A 17156-nucleotide genomic window follows, 5' to 3' on the forward strand; every position below is an offset into this window, starting at 1 on the left:
TACTCAACAGTAGGCTATTAGTAGTTAAATTTGGGAGAGTCAGATGTTATAAGCATATTTTCTACTGCATGGAGGGTCACCACCCCTTACCCATCCATATTGTTCAAGGGTCAACTATATTGTGAATGTCAGAAGTGGTAAATGAAGAAATGTAAATCCAGACTTAATTACTAAGTATGTTTGCTAGGTTTTTTATTCAACATGAAAACTAAACAGTGCTCTTATTTTACCATTTTCATTGGGAGGTCTTATCAAGCACGTTTTCAACCTAAGTATTAGGAAGTTTCCAAATGAGTGGAAAGGAATATGTAGTATACTAATGCTTGTTTCCAGAAGTCACTCTTGCGCACGTAGACTCAACTCGTAGAACCTATATATATTTTTACTTTGAGTCCGTTAGATATTCAGTATCCTTCCTTTATATTCCATTTAAAGAGACATCCAGAAATTACTGTGCTTCTAGAGTATATGTTAAAATAAATTTGAAATCAGTGCTTATATTTAGAATCATTATCACTTTTTTCCAGAAAACCATATTTTGTTTGTATTGTCTTGTTTTTCAGAGTTGCTGTTGAGACTGTTAGCAACATGCTAGCTTTTCTGTTCCAAATATTAGGTTTTAAATAAGAAAATGTGTATTCTTATCATTATTTCTGATTTGCTGAAGCATGAGAAATCTTTACAAAACGTGTACTCTTCACAAAGTGAAAATTATCTGTACAATCTAATTCTAAGATATTTTATGAAATTTTACTATCATGTAGCCTTTTAGCTTGAGACTCAATGAAAAGTCCAATGTTATAAGTTGTTTCGTGTCCAACAAATAGTAATGCTTATAACTTTTTCAATGAAATTTTATGTGACTATATAGCTACATAATTAGCCTACAAGTCATGAGGAAAGAGTAAAGTGACAGATTTATAAAGGTATCTTTAATGTCAATACATTTTTATTTTATAATTGCAGAACTTAAAAATTCCTATGATATGCTGTCAAAACATAAGAACCCAGTCTGTCATGCCTGCTGCCCCAAAAGAAAACAACTTAACAAGCAATCAGAAAGATTTCTTTAATTAATTTTGTGGTTCTGGGTGTCCTTAGTAGAGGGAAAAGGGAAAAGCAAGATCTTAGCTCTCCTTGCCCACAGCATTTGGTATGCAGGATGCTCAAGGCACCTGTTCATAAGAGATAGTTCTGCCTCTTTCCTCGTAAACATGTTTATACACATTGTTTGGGTTTCTGTGCTTTTCCCCTCTCAACTTTTCTACCTACAAAACAAAATAAATAAGTAAAAGCCAATTGTTTTAGATCAGGTTAGGATAGGGAAAATCATTCTTAGTTGCAGAAGGAAAAGGTACATTTAAATACGACCTTCCCTCAAAAAAAAAAAAAATCCTCTATTTGCATATGTTGTAATGAGGACTAATTTTCGTCTTTGTCACTGTTAAACACCTCTTTAAAAAATTATTTTAAAATTAATACTTCTTTCTTCCCTCTCATTCCCTCTTACTGACTCCCAGCTCTGTCCTCAAGCCCACTAAAACGCCTTCAAAAACACTCCAAGTGTCTTTATCTTAAAAATACAGACAGGATTATTCTATACACAATATTCTACATAGAGGGCTTTTGTTAAATGTTTGTTAAAAAACTTGACCTTGTAGCATACACCATTCTGCTTTGTTTTATTATATATCTGAAAATCAGTATCTCATTTTTTATTTCATTTAATATCAAATAATGAAAAATAATAGGGGTATATGTGGAAATGACATAATATTTATTTGTTAAGATATCTAATACTTAATACTTAGAGTATTTTTTGAAAGTTGGAAATTAACTTTCATATTAACTTAATCCTACCATAATACTATCGTTTTGTCACAGTTATTATTTTCCAAAGAGATTCTCTGCCAGACTGAGAATTCCTTAATGGTAGGTCTGTATTATATTTTTGAATCTTCAGCTTATAAAACAGTACCTATCTACTAATAAACATTCAATAAATATTTTTAAATGAATGAATGAATGAATATTTCATGTTTTAGTAAAACGTTACTGACTTGAAAGGTAGGCAGTCTGAATTAGAGAACAGTAGGAGTTTATATAAAAGTTTTAAATAAATGTTATTTTACTGGTGTCATGCATAAGGGTATAGCTGAAAGCAAACTATTATGAAGTAATGATTCACCCTGATATACTTCAATAAATAGATAAAATGCATTTCTAATTAATCATTTTAGTCTGCTATGATACCTTAAGTTCATTTATCTTCTTAAGCAGGTTGAACATTTATATATCAGTCCTCTTTTGCCCTGTTATCACAGTGAGCAAATGCTCTTTTTAGATAGTGCAGTGGTAAACCTTAATCTAGTTCTAAAGTATATTAGCACAAATGCCCAAATAGTAGAGCCCAAACTGAGGCAGCCTTTTTTGGGATGTGTAGTTTTCTCTAATGAAAAATATATGACAAGGCCCCTTGTGACTGCAGGAATAGCAGTCCATGAGAATTTCTAACTTTAAAAAGTATGGAAGAAGTATTTTTTAACATAAAGGTATTCTAGACCAGAGGTTGGAATAATGGCTCAAGGGCCAAATCCAACCCACCCGCCTATTTTTGTAAATAAAATTTTATTGGAGGACAGCCATATCCATCTGTATATATTGTCTATGGCTGCTTTCACAGTAGAGTCCTGTGGGCTGCAAAGCCTAAAATATTTGCGTCTGGCCCTGTAAGAAAACATTTGCTGGCCTCACCTATAGAATAATTAGTCCTCAACATCAAGAAACTTTCAGTTGGGTTTGTTTCTCCCAAGGTAGCAAGATAGTTTTATGCAAAGGATTTCCAATAAATATTAAAGTCAAGAAGAATCAATAGCTAACCCATCCATAAACAGAATTCCTGAAGTATTTGGGTTGGTTGGGGTTCTGTTGTGCTCTGTTGAAGCACTGAGGTGTAGAATCAGATAAACTAGAACTGACTGAAGATTAGGAGCGGAGCTCATTACAGCAGCCCTCCCTCCTGAGTTTGACACTTTTCGTTACATTGTTTACTGTATCGTATGTCTTTTCTCTATTCCAAATACTTTGTGGTTTTCTTTTCTTTTCTTTTCTTTTCTTTTCTTTTCTTTTCTTTTCTTTTCTTTTCTTTTCTTTTCTTTTCTTTTTTCTTATTTGGGAGAGAGAGCACGTGTGCAAGCAGGGGAAGGAGCAGAGGAAAAGGGAGAGAGAGAATCTCAAGCACACTCCCTGCTGAGCTTGGAGCCTGACTTGGGGCTCCATTTCAAGACCCTGAGATCATGACCTGAGCCAAAACTAAGAGTGGGACACTCAACTGACTGTGCCACCATGCTCCCCCTTTATGGTTTTCCCTTTAAGTATACTTATTTTGCTTTGTCATGAGAAGATTATAATGCCTCTAAAGATAGTTGGGATCATCTGTGTTTGGCACAGAATTATCCATTGGAGATTATTGTTGTAGAGAATAAAGCCAGTAATTCGAAGACTTGGGCTCTGTTTCCCAGACAGCCGTGCAGTCATTCTTTCAATTAAGGCAAGATGGTTGATATGCTCCTGCCTTAGGTTTGCTTTTTTATGAAATGGAGGCACTTGAGTAACATTTACTACAAATTAATAATGAATAATAGTTAAAATTCTTGAGTTATATGTCCATAAAGAGATGAAAATGTATGATATATATCATGTTCTGTGAATACTGTGTATTCTATAACAAATATTCCCAAGGTGCTTTTATTCATAAGCACTCAACTTTTTTAAAATAAAAAAATGTACTGTTTTTTAAATTAAAGTGATAGTTGCTTTATGAATAAATTGCACAAAATTGCCCATGTATCTGAAAAGCTTTTTCCTCTCATATTGTTTCTCCAAACTTGAAATTCTGTATCTCTTTCATTTACATGTCTCTATAGCTATACGTACATAAATACAGTGTTCTGTTTGCCACAAATTTGGCAAATGTAGCTATAGTGACACCTTTCTTTTAGAAATACAGGTTTATATATTTTCATTTTTTTAATATTTTATTTATATATTTGACAGGGAGAGAGAGAGAGAGAGCGTGCACAAGCAGGGTGAGTGGCAGGTAGAGGGAGAGGGAAAAGCAGGCTTTCTACCGAGTGGGGAGCCCGATGTGGGGCTCGATCCTAGGTCTCTGGGATCATGACCTGAGCCCAAGGCAGGTGCTTAATTGACTGAGACACCCAGGCACTCCTAGATTTACATATTTTCTGTGTAGGAAATAAAGGCTGTGTTTATTGTCTAGAGATATTAAATTTCTGTGAGGAAAATGTCATGTATGGAAAGTCTTTTAGCTTTTGTTTCTGAGTGTTTTTGAAAGGGTAATCAGTTAATAAGACTGATGTCATAAAGCTATTAACTGTATAAACTATGGAAAATATTGAGAAATTTTTTAAATGCTTTAAGGTATTTTGTGAATAAAGACATTAGAATTTCCTTTCAAATATATTATTTATCAGTAATAAAAATCTCTTAAGTTTGAGATTATTCTACAAACCAGAACGTTAAAACAAGCCCATTTGTAAAGCTAACAATATTTATAGTTTTAATTATTTATTAATTTTTTAAAAAGTTTTTATTTATTTTAGAGAGAGATACAGAGAGCATGAGAGAGAGCAAGCGCGAGCATGAGCGGGGAAGGGTAAAAGGAGAGGGAGAAGGGGGCTCCCTGCTCAGTGGGGAGCCTGACACAGGGCTAGATCCCAGGACCTCCAGGATCATGACCTGAACTGCAGACAGACTCTTTCTTTTTTTAAACATTTTTTTTTAAAGATTTTATTTATTTATTTGACAGAGAGACAGCCAGTGAGAGAGGGAACACAGCAGGGGGAGTGGGAGAGGAAGAAGCAGGCTCCTAGTGGAGGAGCCTGATGTGGGGCTGGATCCCAGAACACCGGAATCACACCCTGAGCCGAAGGCAGACGCTTAACGACTGCACCACCCAGGCGCCCCTGCAGACAGACTCTTAACAGACTGAGCCACCCAGGCGCCTCATTGATTGTTTATTAATTTAGAAGGTGAAGTAACAGGAATTCCTACTATTCATCACCTGGATAATTAAACCATTTTGCTAATTATATTTTATTCTTATATTAGCATGTCACAGATACAAATTTGCTGACCTTTAAAAATTATAAATAACATTTGTATGTTATATATAAAGTAACATATTGCAAAAATCCTCATATTTTGCGCGATGATCGAGAATGAACAAAGAGAGATATTCTACCTTCTAGTTTCAGAAGATTGGAAAAGTCGAATGATTAAACTTGATTTCCTGACTTTAATGACTATAGCCATCATGATTAAAAGTGAAATACACATGATATTGAGCATTCTTTGTTTGAATGTGACTTTTCCATTTTCAGTATGATTGTAGAAATAGTGTCTAATTTCCTACAGCTAAGTAATGGTGTAGGTTTCTGAGAGACTTCCCAGAATCTACGTCCTTGAGGAGAAAGCCCACACCAGGAGTGTGTTTGGCAAAAGCTCTGCTTTCTGGTATCTGCAAGTGGGGTTCAAGTGTCTGCTGTTCACAGTGGTGGGGCCTGTTGATTTTTGACTCTCACTTGGATGCCCCTGGTGTTACAGAAAGAGATCAGTTTAAGAGTTCCAGTCTTTTTTTGAAGATATTTTTCTTATGTTGACTCGTCTTAATGTATAGATCGTTAGGTCTGTCTGGACAATACAGCGACTACTACTGCCACAGTCAACTTAAGAAGTCAAGTTTGGCTATGTGAACCTACCTCATCACCATTAATTTACTAGCAATGAGTCACACGCAGTGATTGGATCTGTCCCTTGGATCCCTTTAACCTGAGTAAGAATCCTGGTCCATGTCAACAGTACTATTCAATTTCTTCCCCTTCTTTTTCTTCTTTTTTAAGCGTTTAAAACTGGAACATTTACTCAGCTGTACATAAGGTATTATTTTTTCTCAGTAGGCTTTCTCCTTTTCTTTCTCCTTCCATGTTTGACCCCTAAACAATGCTGTCTTCCACATACAGTGTGTAACTATGCTACCTTCTCTGTGACCATGGAGCCTCATAAAGACTGCCTTCTCCCTCCAGGAACTCTTCCGTTGCTGGCCTCCTGTTTTCTCCTGAATTCCAAGAGAGCCTAATAAACACCACTGTGCATTTATGTGCTTTTGTATTTCTTTCTTAATCAGGAAGAACTTTTATCATTTCCCAGCTGAGGAAATCAGAGTAGTTTGGCCGTCATCATCATCATCAAACATTATAACAATGAAAAATATTATATTCATGAGCTGTTTTATTGCATTTGACATTGTAAGTTAATACCCTAAAGGTACTTTTAGAAACTTACACATTTCTTTATTTGTATGTGGAAATTCATACACCTATTTTTTCTAATTCTTTAATTTAAAAGTATGTATTAACCCATTAGATAATATTCTTTATTTTAAACAGGTTTTAGGGAACAAAGAGTTGATAATACACTTGTATGTATTATTCTCCCCCAAAACCCTCAGAACTTATGAGCTACAAAGGAATTTAAAGATCATTCCATCCCATTTATTTCATCAATGAAGAAACGGAAGCAGCATGAGGTTGAATTGTCCAAGGTGACAAAACTAACATGTTGTCAACACTGAAGCTAGAAATAATCCTAAAAAGAGGAATGACATAAACATTGTTCACATTTGCAGAAATAGCATGTATGTGAACTGTGAGTTGGAAGTGAGCAAATCAACCCGCATGAAGCAGGGCTGGTACTTGTGCATGGAATGAAGCAAGTGAAGAAGTTGGAAATTTATCTCAATTGCTCTTATCTTTTGTAAAGGACATTAACTAATTTGGTTAAAGGCAATATTCCTTTCAGATATTTAGTAGAATAATAATAAAACATAGTTTTATGATGTTAAAATATAAATATGAAAGTAATGACTTATCTTGAGTATCACCAAGAAGTTGGGAATGAGAGAAAATAGAACTAATGCAAAGTACGTTAAAAATCATGTGGCAATAAGAAGATATAAAGTACTTTAAATATACCTGTAATTAACAGTTTAAGGCTACCACAAATGGATGGTGTACTACTACTGTTTAGATATTGAGCCATTTTTAGATGATATAGCACATTCCTCTAAATATGGGCTTCATAAGAAATCATATATATCAGTCTAAACACAGTATTCACCTGACTGAGAGAATGTGACATTTTAAGGTTCATGAACTTGTGGTTTTGAGTTTTAGACTTGAGTTTGTTTTGTTTGTTTTTTTTTTTTAGCTGCCAAGTGTTTTGCTTTTTAAAATGTCTAACTATATTTAATACTATAAATTCATTTTCATATTTTTAAACTATAATTCCTGTAAAAATTAACTGATTAAATCACAGTAAAATTTTGGATAATTTTCCCCTTCATTTTTTCTGAACATTGCTCTTTATTCGTTGCTGGAAGATAGACTAATTCTCAAGGATTAGGGGTGAAGGAATGAGAGTGGTGAGAGTATGACTTTGCCACCCAGAGGACTTGTGACAATGTCTGGAGGTGTTTTTGGTTGTCACAACGGGAGGTGAGGGTAGCAGCAGGGATGTTCATAAACATCCAAAACACACAGGACAACCCCAACAGCAAAGGATTATCCAGCCCCCAAATGTCAGTAGTGCTAAGGGTGAGAAAACCTGCTCTGGAATTTCACCCTTAAATGTTATCACCAAATCTAGATAAATGTCATCTGTAAGACTGGGATCTTCTCTTTCTTTACATATCACTTTTATTTTGCAGTAAATCCTTCGAGCTTTAGCAAGCATTCACCTAAACACAGGAGAGAAAAAAAAAAAAAAACCTCTGATTTAATAAGTAGCTCCATGTGAAACCATTTAGGCCTTAAGTATTCTGGTCTACTACAGGTCAAATGCCAGTCAGGGAAGCCCAGAGAACATAGTTGTTATTGCAGGGCTCTCTTAATCATTGGGGCTCAATTCTTAGTTTCGTGACCCACTGGTCCACAGAACCACATCAAAGTAGGTCCATGACGACCTTCCTTCCACCTCCAAAATAAATGAGCGTATTTATCTTTTGTTTTAAGTTATAACAAGAACAAAGCTTTCCTTTGGGAATAAGCCATAGAGTCCTTGTTCTGGCTTTGATATAAGACAATAAAATGGATTAGAGATCATTTTTCAATGCATAGGATTTCAGTAATGTTAATGCGAAGTGTTCACTTTGTTTGAAAATTTTCCTTTAAAATTATTTGAATTCATAGATATTTTAGTGCTTTAGGGAATAATAGAATGCAGGATATAAATTAAATGACTGGAACTTGTTTTTATTTAATTTCAGCAGACCAAAGCACTCATCTTTGTGTATGTGTGTGTGTGTGTAAATGAAACAATCTTTAAGAATTACAAAGTTATTATTTGCCTGAGTAGCAGTTTACATCATATAGTTATAGAAATATCAAGAAACAAGCAAACCAATATCCAACAGCCCCATATTTTATTTGTATTTCTATTAAAGCTATTTTGTGGTTCTTTTAGATGAGCATCATAGCCTTAATGTATTAAAAAAAAAAATGTGGCTGCCCATTGTGAAATGAGTTGATGAAGTAATCTCACTCTAGAGTTCAGTAGAGCATTAATGGGTTGTACACAATACCATTTTGTCTTGTGTAAATGGTTAGATTGTTGGCCTCTCACCTTGGACCCACCAGATTCTAGGTGGCCTTTCCGGTTGGGCACAAAGTGACATCATCTGGCTTACTATTACATTTGTAGACTGTGATACTTGACAGATGACATCTGCACTTGGAGATCACAGAACTGTCTGCCAATACTATTCTCTGTGGGGAGATGAGGTGTAATTGCATAAACATGAAAGACTTTTGAAGCAATAGTTGGTCTAATTGAGGTGGTTGTTACCACTAAACAAAGTCAGGTCCTTCCCACCTACTGAGGTGAGACTTCTGAGACTGTTAAATTGATTTTTTTAAAGTCTCGTAATTTCTGTGACATTTACATTGGAAACCAAACTAACAACTGTCTGATCTCACAGAGTGCGACTCCCACAGCATAAGCAGGCAGTGTCCTCAGTGGTTACGAGTGTATGAAGCCACTCAGAGCCAGGCCTAGATGGAGTCTGCTTGGCTGCACTACTTACTCAGACCTCAGTTTCCTCTTCTGCACTGCTGATAGTACCTGCCTAGCAGGTGGGTGCACTGTGAGGATCAAGGGGATGGTGTCGGTTACTTACCTGTGGGTCTGGTGTAAAGGTAAGATAGGAGAACGTATGTGAAAAAGATTAATACAGTGCCTGGTAAATTTTGAACATGTGTGTATTTCTTTTCCCTCCTCTTTTCTCCCCTTGTACTGTATTTTCAGTACTAAGCCTCGAGAATCTCTTTATTCCTCCCCTTCTAAGGTAAAATACCATGTTGGAGCCAAACTTGTTTGTGGGATTCTAGTGGCTACTGGCATAAGACTAAGACAGTAAAAAATATGAATCCAACAGGGCCTGCCAATTATAGAAAGGTTTTGAACCCCAAAACAGAGTATATTAATGATATTTACAGATGAATTAGAGTAGTCACTGAGACATCCATGGATTGCAAAAAGAAAAAAAAGTATAAGTACTATTGGAGAATTGCTGGAATCACAGGAAAGGCCATTTTCAAATGAGATTCTGGCAGTTAAACCAGTGGACATTTAAATTAGGGAAGTCAAAAAAAGATGATGAATATGGAAGGATTATGGTAAGCATCTAACTCCTATGGAAGACTCCTGGGAAAATTAATGAAACCTTCAAGTATTTTTTTTTTAAAGATTTTATTTATTTATTTGACAGAGACAGAGACAGCCAGCGAGAGAGTGAACACAAGCAGGGGGAGTGGGAGAGGAAGAAGCAGGCTCATAGCGGAGGAACCTGATGTGGGGCTCGATCCCATAACGCCGGGATCACGCCCTGAGCCGAAGGCAGGCGCTTAACCGCTGTGCCACCCAGGCGCCCCTTCAAGTATTTTTTAAAATGATTCAGATATTTTTATTAATAGTCCTGTGAGACTCTTACATGAAATACAAAATGCTGTTTTGTCAAAAAAAATTACAAACCAGGATGTCTTTTGTTTTGTTTTGTTATTTTTTGGCTACAGTAAGAAGAAACACATCAGTATAATTATAACTTAAATTTTATCAGTTATAAGATAAATTGCAGTTCTTTTCAAAATAACATTTCCCCCCAAATTTAGTTTGAATCAAAGCTTTCTTTTTCACTATTTATTATGGAATTTTGTTTTCCCTTTTAATTAATTGAATCAGGCTCAGGTAAGGATACAAAAGTGTCCAACTGCTTTGGCAAGTTTCTGTCTCTTTCAGCCTCAGTTTTTTCATCCACAAAATGGGATAATAAAGTCTTCACTTAGGATTGTTGTGAACATTAAAGGAAATAATGTAAGTAAAGTTACTAGCACATTATTATTATTCCCACCACTACTACTAATGTTCCATCTGGAGAAGGAGGGTCAGCTTGTACCATCTCACAATTTAAAATGTAATAATAAAAAGGAATAACAAAAAGGAAATTAATAAAGCGATAGACAACTTGTCTTTCCTGAGCAAGTAAGGGAGTTAAGCTTTCAGAGCTTGGTAACTGGTAATTAAGGTAGACAAGATGTGATAAAGTAATCCACAGAATATTGAACATGAAGTAAGAATTAAGTTCTGAACTTATGTTGTTAATGGGACGTTTAATTCCCAGAGTTCATTTAAAGTCTAAACTCTGAGCAGAAAACATTCTTCTAGATAGAGGATTTAAAGTCTATATTCCTTTCCTGTTCTCACTTCTGCGGAAGAAAACTTGTGCTATAAGAAAATACTGGTTTCAAAGAAAGAAAGATCAGAGAAGAGCCACACAGCACTCCAGATCCATAATCAGCATTCTGGGAAGCTCAGTGGAGAAACTGAAACCTCACATAAAAACTGGCTGTTAATGCATCAGTGCTTAAAGACAGCATTTGGCCGGTGTATAAGCCAATAGCAAAACATAATGATAAACTTCTGGGAACAAACCCAGCAGGACAGACCAGCCTGCAAGAAGCACAATAAAGAGAATCTGCCTGGAACAGAACAGTTCCTTAGGTCAAGATCATTGTGTATCTGTGTCAGGGGGTGAGGAGGCATTGGACATTTTTACCAGAACCACTGAACGTCTTCTATAGTTTGTTAGGTACTTACAAATACACTTAAAACAAGTGTAATCTAAATTTAGCCTAAACTAGGATTAAGAGTGGGATTGGCAACCCCTTGAAATTCAGACACATAACTAGGTCTGAGAAAGGAGATATGGTACAAAGAGAGGGCAGCAAAGCCTTTTTTTGTTTTTTTAAATGAAGAAATTTGTGATACTAGAGACCTAAGGATGATGCCAAAAATACTCCTTTGGGGATCAGATTATGAAGTGAGGCCATGAGATAGGAAGGGTGTGTCTCCCCCACTTCCGTGTGAAGCACAGCTTGTTGAGGGAGATGCATTGCCCTGTGGAACCTCAAGACCTGTGCAGCTCTGGACTGTCCGAGGATCAGGAACCATCCAGCAACTTGAGTTCTCATGGAGGATGCTGGTGACTGTGGTTCCTTCTGAAACTAGTTTAATGCCAACAGGGTCAGAACGTTAAACAACTGGTTTTGAGAATATTTGAAATATCCCAGGAACTCCTGGAATTGTTGGGGGTTCAGCAGGTAGGGGTACTGACTTGGCAAGAGTTGGACCCTAATGCAACTCTGACCTTTATAGTTACAAGCTCATGGAATCCTGGGGCATGCAGTTGCTGAAATACATCTAATAAATTGAACTTGGATCTTATTAGCTTATGGGTCAACCATTCTCAACAAATCCTTTCCCCGTCTTTACACACTCTTGGTTTAATGAACACTTCCAGTTATTATTAGACATCCCTGCTCTGGACAGACCCTGTGATGAGTAGAGTAAAAATTCCTGGAGTGAGCAAGTTTATGTTAAAGAAGGCTTATTTCTGCCAGAATAGGCAGGTCATTATAATAAAACTTTTAAAATGTTTAGTATGTTTAAGATTTCTTAAAAGGCGCTAAAGCAGGATGTACATGAGGATAAGTAGCCCATAATGGGATGCAATTAAGGAAGTGAAAATACAATCTGATCACAAAGAGACGCTTCCTGGCCATGAAAAAGGTAGGCATGCAGCGTAATTTTATCAATGGAATTGGGGAAGCCCCAGTGGCCACAAGATGTTAAAGAAGGCTGGGTAGAAGTACACAGGAAATGTCTCAACCCTAGCCCAGGTGCCTCTTAAAATCCTAACAATGAATTTGTACAAAAGAAACAAAACCTTTTTTTAAAGAAGAGGAAGGAATTTCTCAGAGGAGCACTGATTAATTTTATTGGAGGAAGACAAAATGAATATTTTAAAAACCTTAGTACCGATATATACTCATGTAGATGGCCATAGGACTGTATACTCTGAGAAATCTATGATAAATATTTAATCTGAAGTGATAGGCATTTGAGACGTTTCCTTAACCTGCAAACAAAGGGAGATACTCTTTATAGGAAGTAAATAGAAGGCAGGGGAATTCAAATACTTTTAAAAACTAATATCTATTCTTCTATGCCCAGCACTAAAATGAGCTAATGTACCATATATGGAAAAAAAAAAAGACATGTATAGGTCTCTTTAACAGATAAATAGAACTTTGTAGACACAGTTGAATACTACTGTGTTAATTACAGTAGGCGGTCATGAAAATGAATTCTTCTCTAGAATGGATTTGGGGGTGGGGATTGCGGGAATTGAGTGCTCCACATGAGCTGTGCTTCAGGATCTGGCACCTCTATCAGGAGGAAAGGCTCCTCGGGGTGGTTACTGTGCACTTTGAAGCCTTACCTAGTTAGCATCCAACCTGGCTGCCCTGCCACGCACTCCTTTTGTCCCGCTAATGGGATGAACACACTCTGTGGCCACTTCCCCCAAGGTCTCTGACACTAGCCTGCTGTGTTTAGCATATTCCCTTTTTCCTTGGCTGGATTCTCAGTGCTGCTAAGACTGGGATTTTTGAGCACAGATCATTCTTGAGAACTGTGGAGGGCTCCTGAGCTAATAGCTTGCATTTTCAAGAAATTTTAACTTTTGGGGCTATTAGTGATATTAATGATGATAATGGTAACATAGCAGCTAACACTTAGCCCTTATCATGTAGACTGTACTCTGGTTTTTACTTATTTCTTTTAATCCTTATAATAAAACTGTTAAGTAGGTATGGTTATATCCATTTCGTAGGTGAAGAGACAGAAATTTAGAGAGATTATATTAGTTTCCCATAGTAAGTGAAGGGTCCAGGATTTGAACCCAGGCAGCCTGACTCCAGAACCCCTGCAATTATCCATTATATTACGCTGGCTCCTAAATGGCCTGTCTCTTCAGTCATACTTCATTTCCCAAATGAGTTTTATTCTAGTCACATCAACTCCTTTTTTTGACCTTCAGATTTTTCCTCAAGACCTTTATTCCTGTTTAAAATTTTGTTTCTTCTTTACTTCCCTGGTTTTTCTTATTTAGTTTTGCAAAATCCTAATTTTAATTGGTGAAAATGTGGAATGATGAAGCAAGATATGGAAGCAAATTATTTTTTCTGAATTTTGTCATGTAGTTGACATAAAAACTGGGGCAATATGAGACTAAGCTACTTTGAAACGAAGTCTATTAACTTTCAAAAACTACATTTCATGAGTTTTAGTTTATAGTCTCCATATTAGGGAATCAATGATACTGCTAAATGATAGCCACCCTCATTTTTTAGAATTCCTTATGTACTGTTAAATGGTTATTAAATTTGTTTTTTTGTTGATAACAATATTTGTTCTTACAAACTGATTTGAAGAATATTGGGTTTTGTAGCTCACAGATATTTCTTTCATGCAAATCAAATGAGGGCCTCAAGAGCAGTATATGCAGATGCAAAAATTCAAGCCAAGACTCCATGAACAACAACAACAAAATTGTGTAGCAGTTTATGTCCTTGCGTATTATAGTCTAGTGTCAGCTCATAAGGAGGATGAGCTGGAGGCTGAGAAGTTCCATTATCTGATGTCAGCAAGTTGGAGATTCAGGTGTAGTTCCAGCCTGAGTCCAAACACCCTTGGACTGGGACTTAGACTTGTAGTGTATGGAGGAGAAGGCAGGAGAAGACCAATGCCTCAGCTCAAGCACTCAGGCAGAGAGGAGGAATTCTCCTTTCCTCCACCTTTTTGTTCTCTTCAGGCATCTGAGGGATGAAATGAGACCCACCATCAGTAAAGACAGCAATGTACTTTACTCAGTCTATGGATTCAATCAAATGCTAATCTAAGGGGAACAACCTTACAGACACACCCAGAAATAATGTTTAGCCAAATATCTGGGCACCCATTGGCCTAGTCAAGTCGACACATTTTCATCATACTAACTGGTTTTGTTTTTTTTTTAACCTCTATGGTCATTCAGAAACAGTCTCTATCACTGCTCTGGTGTGCCTTAGATGTGCTGCTATCATCTGTATGCTCATCAGACTCCCTAGGCCTTTACTTGAGAACCCCAAATAGATAAGGAATATCAAGAAAGCATAGACGGTAGGCATGGAGAGGGACTGATATAACAAATAAGAAAGTCATACCCTTCCTTATGTTTTTCATTCCTTAATATTATACATTTATTCCATATCAACAATGAAAGTGGCATTTATTGACTAGTAACCGATACTTAGAACTCATCCTTTATTTCTGATTGTCTTGCCCTTGGAGTCTGACTCTTTTTGAAAAATATTTCATAAACTGAAGTCCAAACCAAGTATTAGCAACAATTATTACAGAGGAAAAGATGTTAATTGCTTTCCTTGGGTGAGAAAATATCATTTGTACTCATTTGTTTTTAGGGTACTACATATCTTTACTTTTCTGTGACCAGAAAGAATAACAAACCGAATCATGAGTGCCAAGTAAGATTATTGTGGAAGGAGGCACAACTGCTTCATTTTATAGATATTTGTCTTGTCCCCATTTCCTATCAGATGAAGAATTTGAATCAAAGCCCTTTTGAAGATTTTCTTACTTTACAGTCTCTACACTGGAAGGGCTATAAGCCAATACTGTTTTTTTTTTTTTTTGAAGCTACTTTGAACATGAAATTTACATGAAGCAGCCCTGCTTTACTTCTCAAATGTCACTGCAATTCTGAGTCAAGATGGAAGCCAAAGAAGAAACTTAATCCAAGAAGTTCAAGTATGAGCAATGTCAAATAGAAGTATGAACATTGTCCTTCTGTGAAAGAGCTCTGTATATCAATTCTGAAATGCAGCTCAAACATAATGTAGAAGGATGTGGGATAAGTCATTTTTAATGTTAATAAGTCATTTCTATAAAAATGAGTTGATTTCAAAAAATGATATCCATGTCTATTATTCCCTTCTTGTATAAATTTGATGTATGCTCCCATAACAGAAAATTTAATTCTTCTTTATCAATCCTATACCTCTCCCCACTCCTTGCCTCTTCCTATAGATAGAGGTAAAAGTAGTCTACAGAGGTTCTGACAAACTTGGAGGGTGAGAAAAAAATATGACTACAATGTGTCAGAAGAGAGATAAGTTGCCTAGTATGACCAGATAATTTCTTCATCATTTATTGATCTCTGTAATGTTATCTTTATACTTACTGGTATACATATCCCTGTAAAACAAGCATACCGGTTTAAGAGTTTAATCATTCCTGAGAATCTGAAATTGTGGCAAAAGAAATAAAAGAACTAACTTCATGAGGTACTAAATTTACCAGTGATAAGATATCTTACTCTTTAAACTGTTGAATACCCCCACTTCTTTCCCTGTTCAGAAAATGTTTATTGAACACCTATCATGTGATAAGTGCCGCATTAGACTCTGGTGAAAGAGATGAACAATATAATGCTTGTCTTCAAAAATCTCACAGTGGAGATAAGTAAACTAAAAACTACAATGAAGTGTAATAAAAGCAGGTCGACATATGCAAGGGGTGATTGAGGAGTATGGAGGAGGAACAGCTCACCCCTCGGTGAGGGGAGGACTCAGGAAATCCTTTTATAGAGGTGATACTTGAAGTATTACAGTTGGGGAGCAAAATGTGGATAGAGTCTCACATTGGAGGGGATATGCAGAGAAGGACAAGGGACCTTGGTGAGGAACTTGTACACATTTGGATGTTGTTGGAAAGAACTGTGAGGTGGGAAAGGGGCAGGAGGAGAAGCTAGAAGGTGACAGATGACAGATCACACAACAATATTGCTACTACTGTGGACTTTCTTCAGGGGGTTTTGATGAGATTTGCATTTAGAAACTTTAGTTTTTAGACCAGATTTCTCTCAAAGTGAGAAGAGCATCTGGTAGCAGTGACAGTAATCCAGAAGAGAAAATGGTAAGGCTGGGAACCAATGAAGTCGTTCACTGAGTTGGACTTGTGCATCTGTGAGGAATCTAGGTTTAGAAATGTCAAAACTCACACTAGTCTTCAGTGAAATAATTAAAGTTAGAGGGTAGGTTGGATGGCTGTTACCCAAGTGTGAGAATGACAGAGATGTGTCTGGCCTGAACAGAGTGACAACTGGAACCAGAACTCCGATATCTTGAGGGTGCTGTCTCTCTCTCTCTTTGTCTTGTCTCCGTTTCCTCTTTCTGTCTTGGTTTCATCTTTTTAAACCACTTTCTTTTTTTTTTAAGATTTTATTTACTTGAGACAGAGAGACAGATAACAACAGAGATAGAGAGAGCACAAGTGGGGAGGAGAAGGGGAAGCAGTCTCCCCACTGAGCAAGGAGCCTGATGTGGGACTCGACTCCAGGACCCTGGGTTCATGACCTGAGCCAAAGGCAGATGCTTCACCGACTGAGCCACCCAGGTGCCCCTAAACCACTTTCCTTTATGAAGCCAGAACTAAGGTCACTAAGGTCACTAGCATCTCTAAGTCTCACTGTCCTGAAGGAGAGAAAGAGGAGGGAGACAACTAGGGAGAAAACTAGGCAAAGACCTAGGGAAGGGCTCTGATTGGCCTGCCATGATCAGGTGCCCATTCCTCAACCAATCACTGTAGCTGTGCTTCTTTGGGTCAGTGTGGGTTTGGTTCCT

At 36.8% G+C, this 17156-nt stretch overlaps 1 protein-coding gene across 2 annotated transcripts in view; it reads left to right on the forward strand.

Annotated features, from left to right (window-relative positions):
* The window catches only part of GMDS (GDP-mannose 4,6-dehydratase), a 605111-nt gene that overhangs the window by 276979 nt on the left and 310976 nt on the right, over positions 1–17156 (forward strand). The window lies entirely within an intron of this gene.

Source organism: Ailuropoda melanoleuca, chromosome 5 (genome assembly GCF_002007445.2).
Source record: "Ailuropoda melanoleuca isolate Jingjing chromosome 5, ASM200744v2, whole genome shotgun sequence".
Taxonomy (NCBI): Eukaryota; Metazoa; Chordata; class Mammalia; order Carnivora; family Ursidae; genus Ailuropoda; species Ailuropoda melanoleuca.